Source organism: Hipposideros armiger, unplaced genomic scaffold, assembly GCF_001890085.2.
Source record: "Hipposideros armiger isolate ML-2016 unplaced genomic scaffold, ASM189008v1 scaffold_395, whole genome shotgun sequence".
Classification (NCBI taxonomy): Eukaryota; Metazoa; Chordata; class Mammalia; order Chiroptera; family Hipposideridae; genus Hipposideros; species Hipposideros armiger.
In genome coordinates this window covers 457,933-469,546 of record NW_017731745.1, presented here as the reverse complement: position 1 = coordinate 469,546, position 11,614 = coordinate 457,933, and the positions used below count along the sequence as shown (strand labels likewise).

The following is an 11,614-nucleotide window of genomic DNA, read 5'->3' as shown; positions in this document are numbered from 1 at the left end:
AGAGCTCGCACACTTGAGCGAGCTCTTAACCAACTGAGCCACTCGCTGGCCCCAGAGCACTACTTCTTAACTAGTTAGGCTGTGCTGCACTGTGTTACCCAAGTTAGGTTTGCTCCCTGCTCTCATTTCTTTTCCAGCTTCCACCCCCTTCCCATTTCCCCTGTTCCACTAGGAACTTCACTCTTGTACTACAGTACAAAGGTAGGATTTTGACTATGGCCTTCACGATGGCTCAGAAGCCTGGGCTTCTTCCCACGGAGCCTTTTCAGTGGTTCAGGGTTCTCATCCTCGGGACGTAAAGGGTTTGATACCATATCACTGATACCAGGAGCCCTTGGCTGATTACTTCGGGCAATTAGGGCAGTGGAGGGCATCATGCAGTCATTTCTTGCATTGGCTCATGGGAGGCTGAGCAAGAGAGGTAGAGAAAAAGTGGATGGAAGACTCCATGAAACCCATCCTCAACTCAAGAACATATCCTCTTAGCAGGGGTCAGTTACATTATCTTTATTGTCAAAGAGTGTATCCCCAATACGGACAGTTGTGTCCATGCAGTTGTGGTGCCAAGCTAGCTAAAGGCTCCTGCCTGCAGCCTCCACCATATGCATCTGTGTCTCTCCCTTCCATTCTCTTTTCCTTCTCCCTTTCCTGGGTAGTGGCCTGAAGGCTGTTGTTACTCAGACCCCACAAGGCTGTGATCACTGATTGCTGGCTTATGTGAAGTCTGACACAGCACTGAAGGGATCTGCATACTCAGGAATGCCACTCAGGTTTTGAATCTGTACTAGAGATTCTGGGCTGTGCCGGAGGCTTCGTTTTCCATGGGGCTTGTTTTTCAAGTTCAAGCAGAAAATATTCCAAGGGACCTCGGTAGTCTCATTGATCACACTGCATGCTGATTCTGATGTAGGCCAGAGTGGGGACTGAGAGATGCTCTGGTCATCCTTTACAGGTGAAAGGCTGGTACCTCCATCTCAACCCAAGGGGAGCAGACTTGGCAATGGTTTAGAAACCCATCAAACTGAAGGCAGGGTTCTAGACCCATCTGGGGTCTTATGAGAGAAGCAGATCACTACAGAGGAGATCTTTGGTCACGGGCACATTTTGCATTTTTAAAAAAGAGATAGGGTCATAATTTTATAATTCAACAAGACTGATAAGAATGCATGCTTTTGAGTCCCTTCATTCCCCTTGGGTTAGAAAAGAGGAAGAAAGGTGAAAACCACACATCACAAGAATGGCACTGGGGGCACAGTCATGTTGCTGAGAACACTGAGCCTGAAGAGCCGTTGGGGGCTTAGCAGAGCACAACACTTTCAACTGCCAAGAGCTTTCATTGCTAACAGTTTGTTTTCTGTCTCTCAAGAGACACTTCTCTCAAGGAACCATTTCCATTAGAAAAAAGAAACTAACTGTGTGTATCTGCCCAGATCATGGGAGACCGAGAGCTATTATTTGTAAAATGTTTTTAAAATAAATTTTGCATTCATGGAAGATGAAGATGACATTCCCCATATTGATCTAAAAGGAAACCAAGTCTCACTTGGCATGAAACAATGCATGGAGGCTGTTAATGAACATTTTGAGGTGAAGGACAGGAATGTAGAAAATAGAGATGTTTGGGTGCTTTCAAACCAGAGAATCCTCAGGTAGAAGGCAGTTGCTGGGGACAGTCTGCAGACTGGTGAGAAGGTGGGTTTTAAGGCCAGTTCATGACCATGAGTAGTTAACATTCACCTTTGCTTTTGGAGAGAAGGATGGTTATTACATCTACTGTCAAGTGAGCAAGGGATAGTGTTTTTCTGCTGTTTAAGGATGAAGACGACTTGCAGAAGAGTTTGCCTGCCTTTCATGGCTCAGCCTGTTGGGCCCAGAGTGCTCACTTAGAAAGAGCAGCCTGATTCCCTGTGGTTTCCTGATCAGTATTTTAGGACTATTTCGTCCTATGGTTTCTATGGGTCTGATATGTCAATGTGTGGCCTAGGAGAGATGCTCAAAGGGTTGGGGAGATGAACTATTATTGGAGTAATAAACATCTATCTGGAGACTTTTCATTTACTGAGTCCCTTCTCTTAGGTTTTTTTTTTTTTTTTTAAATTGTGGTAAGAACACTTAACATGAGATCTACCCACTTAACCAATTTTTAAGTGTGCAATACAGTGTTGTTAACTATAGGCACAAAATGCTGCACAGCAGATCTCTAGAATTTACTCAGCTTGCATAATTGAAACTCTGTACCCACTGAACAGCACCTCCCCACTTCCCCCTCCCCCAGCACCTGGCAGCCACCACTCCACTTTCTGTTTCTATGAGTTTGGTTCTTTTAGAGACCTCATATAAGTGAAATCATAAGAATTTTGTCCTAATGTGACTAGCTTATTTCACTTAGCACAGTGTCCTCCAGGTTCATCTATGCGTCACATATGGCAGAATTTCCTTCTTTTTAAAGGCTGAATAATAGTCCATTGTATGTTTGCACCACATTTGTTCATCTATCCATCTGTCTGTCGGTGGACATTTGGGTTGTTTTCATATGTAGGTTATTGGGGATAATTAAGTTTTCCTTCCTTAGTTCTCACATTCATTTTATGGATGAGAGAAAGAAATTCAGAGACATTAAGTGTCTTGGTCATGATTATGGGGTAAGTAAGTGGGAGACCTAAGCTTGAAACTCCAAGGTCTTCTGAACTCCCGGATTTTTCTACTATAGCAGGCTGCCGTCTGTGATGCAAATTGAGCATTAGGGATGATCTCTCACTTCAAAGAGGACCTGTCCCGCCTTTTACCACAGTCCTTGAAATTCCACTTTTAGAAAGTCTTTTCTGTAACTTAAAGCTTTTTTATGACTACGTTAAAATACAGATATTTTAGAGGATTGCATTGCCTTATCAGTCATTTGAACATCCTTGTAAACATAATTTAAGAGCTTTACCTAGGACAGACTGTCATTGGAGGGAAGGAGAGAATATAGGGGACCTGGACATCTCAAGGTTGACAAAGGGTCCCACGCGGGGAGGTAGAGGACAGATGTGTCTCAGGAATTCAGGTTTTCCCATGAGTGAGCCCCCAATGCCATTGTATATACATTCTACCCAGAGTCATATGTTAACATCTTGGGATATTTTGAGGTTCTTTGTATGTTGGTATCAGCTCAGAAGACCGCCTAATGCTTCAGGGTACCTATTATACAACCAGAAGATACTAAATAATCGAATACACTATTATTGGTCGTTGCCCATCTTATTTAGGCAATGTGTTTCTCCGTGTGAATGTGTTGAGTGTTGGTGGAGAGCAAATGTGTGTACGAGAAGAGCGGGCTTTATGGTGCAGCTGGAGTCAGGCAAGCTGGAGGGGAGACGAGGTGCCCAGGTCTGAACACTCCCTATCTTCCTGGGAGCCTCAGGACTTTGGGCTTGGGCCTCTAGTGCATGTTAAGGTGACCCCTGACCCAGAGTGTTGTGGTGGATGGTGTGGTGCACAGACCCCCTCCGAGCCTGAAGCATCCATTCCCCAACATGCCGGGAGTGGAGACTGCTGACTGCTCACAGCCACCGCAGTCCCCTCTTCCCCGGGCATTTGCCCTCAGCGGAAGAGAAACTACTTGCCCAAGGTCCTGCCCTCCCTGGGAGTAGCCTGCATAGAAAGACTGGCTTATGGGGAGTAAAAAAGCCCGACCTCTTACCCCAATTTGGGACAACTCTGTAAGGCCATCTTCCCTGCAGAGCTCCCCCTAGGATTGGTGGAGGCCTTTGTGGCTGCGTCACAGTCCAGTTTCTCCCTCTGCCCCATCCTGCCTGTATCCCTCTGCGGGGGCCAGTGCTGAGAGCAGAATCCAGGAAGCCTCCTGCACTCATGTCCATTTCAGAGCCGGCTTTCCAGAAGCCCAACCTGTGACATTAAGCCAGGCCAGCCTCTGGTGGAAACAATAGCCTGTGATGTGGGCAGATCCCTTGGAGCCATAGTGATAAACATGATTGCAACACTGTTTGTGGTCCGTGACCTCTGTGAGATGGTTTGGGGTTAGTCACAAGGCCGTCTGCCGTATCTCTCACCATGAGAGGTTTATATCTTTGAGTTAAAGCTTGTCCTCCTTCCTGGAGCCTCTCCTTTGGCTCTATGCATTCCTCAGAGACTACCACCTCAGTGTGAACAGCTGTCTCAGAGCCATTCAGTTCCTAAGGAGAGCAGTCTAATGGAGCTGTAAGACATGTGAGGCAGTACACGTTTCGGGGCTCAAGGCATAGACTTTTGACCGGACTTTGCTTGGGTTTGCCATCAGCTCCCCCACATATTAGTTTTGGTGACCGTGGGCAAATCGTTGGACCTTTCAGTGCCCCAGCTTCGTCATCTGTAAAACGGGGTTAATAATGGTGCCCACCGCATAAAGTCTTCTGGCAGATTAAGTAAACTAGTTCCTGTAAAGTAATTACAGGGTGCCTGGTGGACACCTGTGTAAGCATTGGCTCTTAGCAGATTAATAGGGAGAGACAGGAGATCGGGGGATATGGCAAGTGGCAGAAAAACAGAGTGTTGGGGGCACCCAAGAGAAAATAACTCTTAGAACATGAATATTTTGTGCATTTTGTCCAAAGATGTACATGGAGGTGAGTGAGGAAGGCAGACTGAGCCCTTATCCTGGGGACCATGGAGGCGAGGGCCAGGGATGCTTCTCATAAGGGTCAGGGCTTGGATTCTGGAGTTGGCGGGGGAGGGTCGTGGGGGTAGATAAGGGAACTAACACTAATGGGGTACTGTGTGCTCAGTGCTGTGCTAAGTCCTTTCATGTATTGTCCCATTTATTCCTTACCATATCCATTTGATGACATATGCACTTTTATCCCTGTTTCATAGATGGGAAACTGAGGTTGTGAGAAATAAGTCACTTTCCCAAGGTCAGAGAGCTATCAGGTGATAGGCAGGGTTGGAAGTCAGGTCTGTGTGACAACATGGCCCATGTTCCTGTGACTAGATCACACTACTTAAAGAACTGTGCTTTAGTACTGTCATGTGCCAGGGCCAGAGTGGCATGGGAAGACATCAGTTGCCTATAGATAAATTAATCTTTTAGGCAAATCAGAGAAGCCACCTCCTCTAGGAAGTCTTCTCCGAGTTTCCTTACCCTGGAGTTTGCCTCTTGCTCTGACTTCTGATACTGTCTGTATCTCCACCAACTTTAAGGCTCCTCTCACTTTCTACCAGGCGTTGTGGTTACCTGTGGGGCCATTTTCACTTCTGTTACATAGTCAAGTTTCGAGAGAACAAAAAAGCAGAATATCTTTCCTTCCATTGCTCTGTACGTTATATTTCTGCAAGCATCCTCTAGTCGGTGCACAGGAAGTTTCATGGAAGGAATGAGCAAGGAGGAACACTAGACAATGGTGATAAGTGACGAGACCCTGCAGCCTCAGGTGCTTTAGAAATCTATTGGCGATGAAGGGTGGTTGGGGAGACACTGAGGATGTGAGGCCCAAACCCAGATCTTGGAGGTTAGGTAGGGCAGAGGGAAGGGGGCACAGTCACTCTGAAGGGAAGCTGCTGCATTCGGGAAGATGGACAGTTGTCAGTCTTGTGTACCTCTCCTTCTGTGAGCTGTCCGGGGCAACACTGGTGACCAGTGTCACTCTTGCAGCACAGGGGGCTGGACAGGTCCTAAGGGAGTATGGATATGCCAGCCTTGCCAATGTGAGACCAAATGCTCCTCCTATGCAACTGTCTTCAAAATGAAATCCTGGAGGGAGGTGGGTAAGCAAGCGAGCATGAATGACCCCTGGCCAACGTCTTGGTTCGCAGACAGGCTGCCTGTTTGCTTGAGCTTTTTCTCATCTTTTAGATAAATCAGGAACTCCCAAATACTCCTCATGGAATCATTTCCCCTCCCCACCCTGCCTTGAGCCTGGTGGAATCAAGGTCTGCCAGCCCTGGAACATTCCATGCTCTTCCTCAGAACACTCATATATGCGTTATCTGTCCACCCTTTTCCTGGGCAGTTCAGAAGGCAGGACAGGAAGCAGTGTGTCCATCCACGTGGCCGGAGACTGAGGCCCAAAACGGCAGCCGACTTGCCAAAGGCCCATGGCTCCTCCTGTCAGCTTCCTGGCAGAGTCCTACTGGTTTTCCTCTGACCTGCTGGCTCCTTTCCTGCCTCTTTCATGGGCATCTCTCCTTTCACCTCTAACAAGTAGATATTCCCCAGCATCTGCCATCACTGGATCCCATTCTCCCCTGGAGCCATAAGATATGTAGAAAGTCAGGGTTGGAAGGGTCAAGTCTAACCAGGTGCCCTCTGCTGATTCTTCCCACCATCTTTTTTCTTGGAAATCCTCCATGCTCTGCTCAGAGACCCCATCCGTCCCCCCCCCAGTTATTCCTCTCCTCACTCTGGGCCCCGAGACTTACCCTGTTTGCTAAGTTGTGTGCATTTCCAAATGCTTCTTGGATATCTCAATGTGGACATCATCCCAGCTTCCCAAATTCAACAAATCCAGAATGAACTTAATAAACGCCCCCTAACCTGAGCTTCCCTTCCTGCCAATAATAACACCTCCATTCTTTTGGTCTCTGCAGCTGGCACCCTCTGTATCGTTCCTTTCCCCCTTACCCTCAGTACTCGCTTGCAAGTCCAGTCTGTTGTTTCTTGACAGCTTCTCGTACCCAAATCCTCCTTTCCACGGTCTTGGTGCAGGACTTTTTGCTTGGACTCTTGTGGTTTCCTCCCACCTGGCCTCCCTGCTGCCAGTCTCAGTCACCTTCAGGTTCAGCCTACACGCTATTGTCAGATTTATAGTTTTAATTATGTTAATGAAAATCATTAATGAACACAATTTTAATTATGTTATTTTCCTGCTCGAATCGTTGAGGGTTTTCTCTTCACCTTGGAATTAAATAATGACTTCTTGCCTAGCAACTAGACTCTTCTATTGCATGTACTCAGCCTTTCTGACTTAGTTTCCTTCACACCGGTAGATAAACTATACCTCAGCCAAAGGCCTTATTTGCTGTTTTCTGAATAAGCTGATGACTTCCTTCCTCTGTGCCTCCCTTTGCTTCTGCCTTGCCTTCCCCTAAATGCCCTTCCTTCTCTCCTCTACGATTTGGAACCCCATCCATTCTCAAATAATGTGTCTTCAAGGATCTTCTGATTTTCTCAGTCAGATGTGTTTTCTCTTTCCTTTGAATTGCCTTTATGATAGAAACTATCTCTTCTTAGCCCCTATGTAACCACAGAACCTAGATTTATGCTTTGATCACAGTTAAGTATTGGCTGAACGGTGCTGGATATGAGGATCTTGGGAAAAGTCAACATGAGACTCTAAGAAGGCCTAACTAATACCGAGATGTCTTAGATGTTGGTTGGTCTATGTGGCAAAACGAAAGCTTGGTCTCTGGCCTTAGAGTTATTGGAAATGAAAATGTGATTGCTCTTAAAGGTGCAGGATTGGGAATCATGTTTCTGGAGTCTGAAATAGATGATTTTTAACATCATCCATTGTGTAGGTCACATGGTCCAGTCATAGGTGTTATTTTTATCATCCTTCCAGCACCTCTGAGCAATGAGGTTGCTCATTTGCTCATGTATTACTTTTGTTAAGCAAACAAAGGAACTGTATCGGTTCATGTACCAGTCCAGGGATAGATGGAAACAAAGTTGGATCAGGGTGTTTGTAAGATGTCGTCATGTTGCTATCTTCGTTGCTCCAGCCTTCTCGCTTCTGGCTGGCTGTGTTCGCAGACCAGTTCTTCCCATGTGGTGGTGGCAGAAATGGCCACCAATAGCTCCAGGCTTAAATTCAACTATTAATATTTTAGGAACCCACAGAATGACAAGATAAGGTGTCTTTCCAGATAACTTCAGCAGAAGTCACTGGCAGGGCCTATCCTTGAGTTCATCATTGTGGCCAAGGAGATGTGGTACACTGATTAGCTGGGTAGAGGCCTCAGTGAACAGACAAGGAAATTAGGAGCATCAGAAAGGCTAGGTGATTTACTCAAGATCACACAGCAGACTGAAGTATGTGTCTTTTGACCAAAGGTCATGTTCTTTCAATGACCCCAAGTTGTTCCTGGATAACCAATGTCTTTTTATGTCTGTGAGTCAGCCCATTGTAGATTAGGGGCAGATCTGGGCCCATTATATCTTTGGGGCTCCTATTTGCCTTTTTCTGGACCCTTTTGAGCCCACCTGAGGACTCAGCTAATACCCAGTTCCTTCTAATCCTTTTTCTTCCCATCCTCTTTAAAAGCCTGATGTTGAGCTCAAAGTATTACGCTAGGGGAAAGGAACCAGACTCAAAAGGCTACATGCTGTATAGTCCCATGTATTTGACATTTTGAAAAAGGCAAACTATAGGTTTGGAAAACAGATGCCAGGAGTGGGGTAGAGGTAGGGGACTGACCACAAAGGGGCATGGGAGAATTTTTCTAAGGTGATAGACTGTTTTATAACTTGGTTGTTGTAGTGTTTACAAAACTATATATTTTGCCCAAATTCACAGCACTGTCCACTAAAAAGGATGAATTTTACAGCATGCAACTTATACCTTAATAAAAACAACAACCAACACCCTCTGATCTTAGATCTGTTCAGGCCTGAGTGACAATAGGATTTGCATCTTAATGAGCATCAACATTTTAGGCTGTGATGAACTAAGTAGCTTTGAGATACCATTATCACCTAATGGCAAAAATGAGAAACCACAAAGTATTACAGTCATTCCAAAATAAATACTCTCCTTCCCTGGGAAGTGAGCAAGGCCTCCCTGAGCTGATGGAGTCTTCCACTGCTTCAGCCTTTCTGACCTGACCCATGAAGCTGGGCCCCAGCTCCCCTCCCTTGGGCTGAGTCAGGGGTGGGGGCTTCCTAGGAAATGGGGGACTGGGATTGGTACAGAGGGCTCAGGGCACAGCATGGGGTGACAGAGCCTGATAGGCTGGGAAGAGAGCGGGGAAGTGTGACCATTCAGTGTGTAGCATCTTCCTCCTTATTCCCCCCTCCCCCACTGCCCCCGTCCCCAGCTCATCTACCTCTGCCATCCCATGCATTCTTCAGCACCTACTGGGGTGCCGCCTTCCCCCTCCCCATTGCAACTCCTCCTCATGCAGCCCCTCTGTCCTTGTCTCCAGGAGTCTCCCCAGGGACTGTTTTCTTTTTCACGCAGTCTCTGCACTCCCTACGCCCTCAAATGCCTCCCTAGCCACCTCTCCCTTGTGTCAGTACCATCTGGGCATTTCCCTTTTTCATTCCTGTCTGATTATTCACTTCTGCACCCCAAAATGTTTTGATTTCTCCCTGCCCCACCCTAAGTCTACCTGGTCTCATCTCAGACCACAGTTATTCAGAGGTGCAGCATGATAAGGAGATACTACGTAATATACCCATTACATCCTGGTTTCTGAAGTTTGAGTAGCCTCCTGTTCAATGAAAGTCTGTACAGGCAGGGAAATAATAAATACTTTCGGTGGTAGATATCTGTCACATTTTCTGTTTTAAAACATCTGATTAAATATGTGTGTGTGTGTATATATATGTATATATATATATAATTTTAATTTTTTTCTGAAACAACTCTTGGGCAAACAAAAATGTTGCTCACCAATTACTAAAACTAAAATCGAGAAAGCTCTGGTGCTGGAATTGAGGCATTAGGGAGCTGGCTTCAGCAATCCCAAATGGGATGGCTTCTCTCTGTGCCTGTGAAGGAGCCATTGATTATGGAAGCAGGCCCGTGCCAAGCTGCAGGTAAGGCCTGGGCTCAGGTAGATCGCGTGTGTTTAGCACCTAGAGGATATTTTCCTTGAGTTGAAAAGTCAGATTGAAGAACATACCCTCCCTGTAGTAAAGCCCCTGAGAAACATTTCCTGGAGGTGGTTTATAGGTTGCTTTTAGCATACATAGGTCTGACGCTTTCTAGCTTCAAGTTGCACAAAAACACCCCATCAGTTGTAGGGAGTGAGGGAGGGTCTCGAGCCCACTGGGGATGAATATCAGGGTCTGGCTGGGCAGACAGTGCCGGAAGAACAGGGCCTGGCTTTGGCAAAGAGAGCTAGGGCTCCTTTGGGGGAAGCCAGCACTGCTCCCGTCGCAGCAGGCCTGTTCTGCTCTGACCTGCTCCCCAGCCAGGGCCCACCAATAAGGTCACAGATCTTGCCAGCCCAGGCCTGCCCAGCCCAGCAGATGGACATGTGCACATTTTGGGCCCGTGCCCAGGCTGGACGGCACTGCTGACAGGTTGCGGGCTGTGGTCTCCAACGGCAGGTTCAGGAGGGAGCTCAATGCTAATGCATCCTGTGCTGGATTACCTGGGAAGGCTGCCAGCATGACAGCCACTGTGGCCAGAGAAGTGCAGCAGGGCTCTGCTGCTGCACAGTCCTCTCAGTGGGCCTTGGGGAGAGGCCTTGGGATGCAAGGATCTCCCAGTAAGTCCCCTGTGCTGCTTGTTACCTGCTCGGCCTCTGACAGCCCTTCAATGTGTGCCTGTGCTGGAGCGATGCTGGAAAGACAGGCTGTTGTTGGACTGCAGAGGACTTGTGTGCTCCTGTTCCCAGGTGCTCTCCTCCTCCTCCCAGGGATGGAAGCAGTCCTTATCCCTGACGAGGTGTGCCCTAAGGCTATGATGGACGTGCGCTAGCTTCCTGAACCTGTCTCTTTGAAGGAGGTATAGATTCAGGTGCTGCAGGGAGTCTGAGACAGGGAGGAGACCGCCAGTTGGCACCTGGACAATAGGCAGGGCTCTCCTGGTCTCAAGGAAGCATCGCTAGAATGATCCAGGAAAGGGAGCAGAGGACAATAGCCGGCACATGCTCCTTTTTTCCTTATCCACACTGGCTTAGGTTAAATCTCCACGAGAGTCAGAGTACAGAGAGTCAGCCAAGGACAACTTCATGGAAGTCTTTCTCCTCTCCTGCTATTTCCTACCCCTCACAGACAGAGGCCCAGGAGCCTTCCAGGCTAGACCGATGCTTTTCTGCCTTTGAAGTTGCTCTGGAGAAAGGAACCAGGAGAAGCTAATGTCGGAAGTTAGCTCATCCCTTCCTACTGAGCCAGCTCTGGTTTATCTTTCAGATCCCGCCCTGCCTGGCTACATCTGTGTACATTTACTTATTCCTCACATCCGTATTGTGGGCGTGGGTATTCCCCCCGCCCACCACTGCTTCTTTTTCAAAACCCTGCTCCAAGCATACGCTTTCTTAGATTCTGTTTAGTCCAAATAGTTTAAGCTAACACACCCACATTAGCTGGCTCTACAGAGAGCTTGATTCCGGCCTGGTCCCTACAGATGTTCTCTCAGCTCCTGAGCCATCAAAATAGGAAGCTGGCTTTGGCCAGAAACGGCCTGAGTGCCAGAATGACCTCATCGCCCGGCCCTGGTGAAGGGTGCGGAGACCTGAATGTACAGGAAGGAGCCTGACTCCTGGGAGCTTAAGTCGATTGTGGATTTGGCCGTTGTTTCTTCAGATAGTGCATCTAGTAAATGCCGTTGGGGAAAGAGGCACAAAGCCCTGGGTTCAAATCCTGAACCATCACAAGCTGGGTGACCTTGGGTTACTTGCTTAATGTTTCTGAGCTTAGTTTCCTCACCTGTAAGAAGGGAATAACAAAACCAACTGCGTCGTTTGA

General features: G+C 47.4%; 1 protein-coding gene across 1 annotated transcript in view; it reads left to right on the top strand.

Moving 5' to 3' along the window:
• PRKCE (protein kinase C epsilon) overlaps window positions 1-11,614 on the top strand; it is a 499,056-nt gene that overhangs the window by 78,032 nt on the left and 409,410 nt on the right. The window lies entirely within an intron of this gene.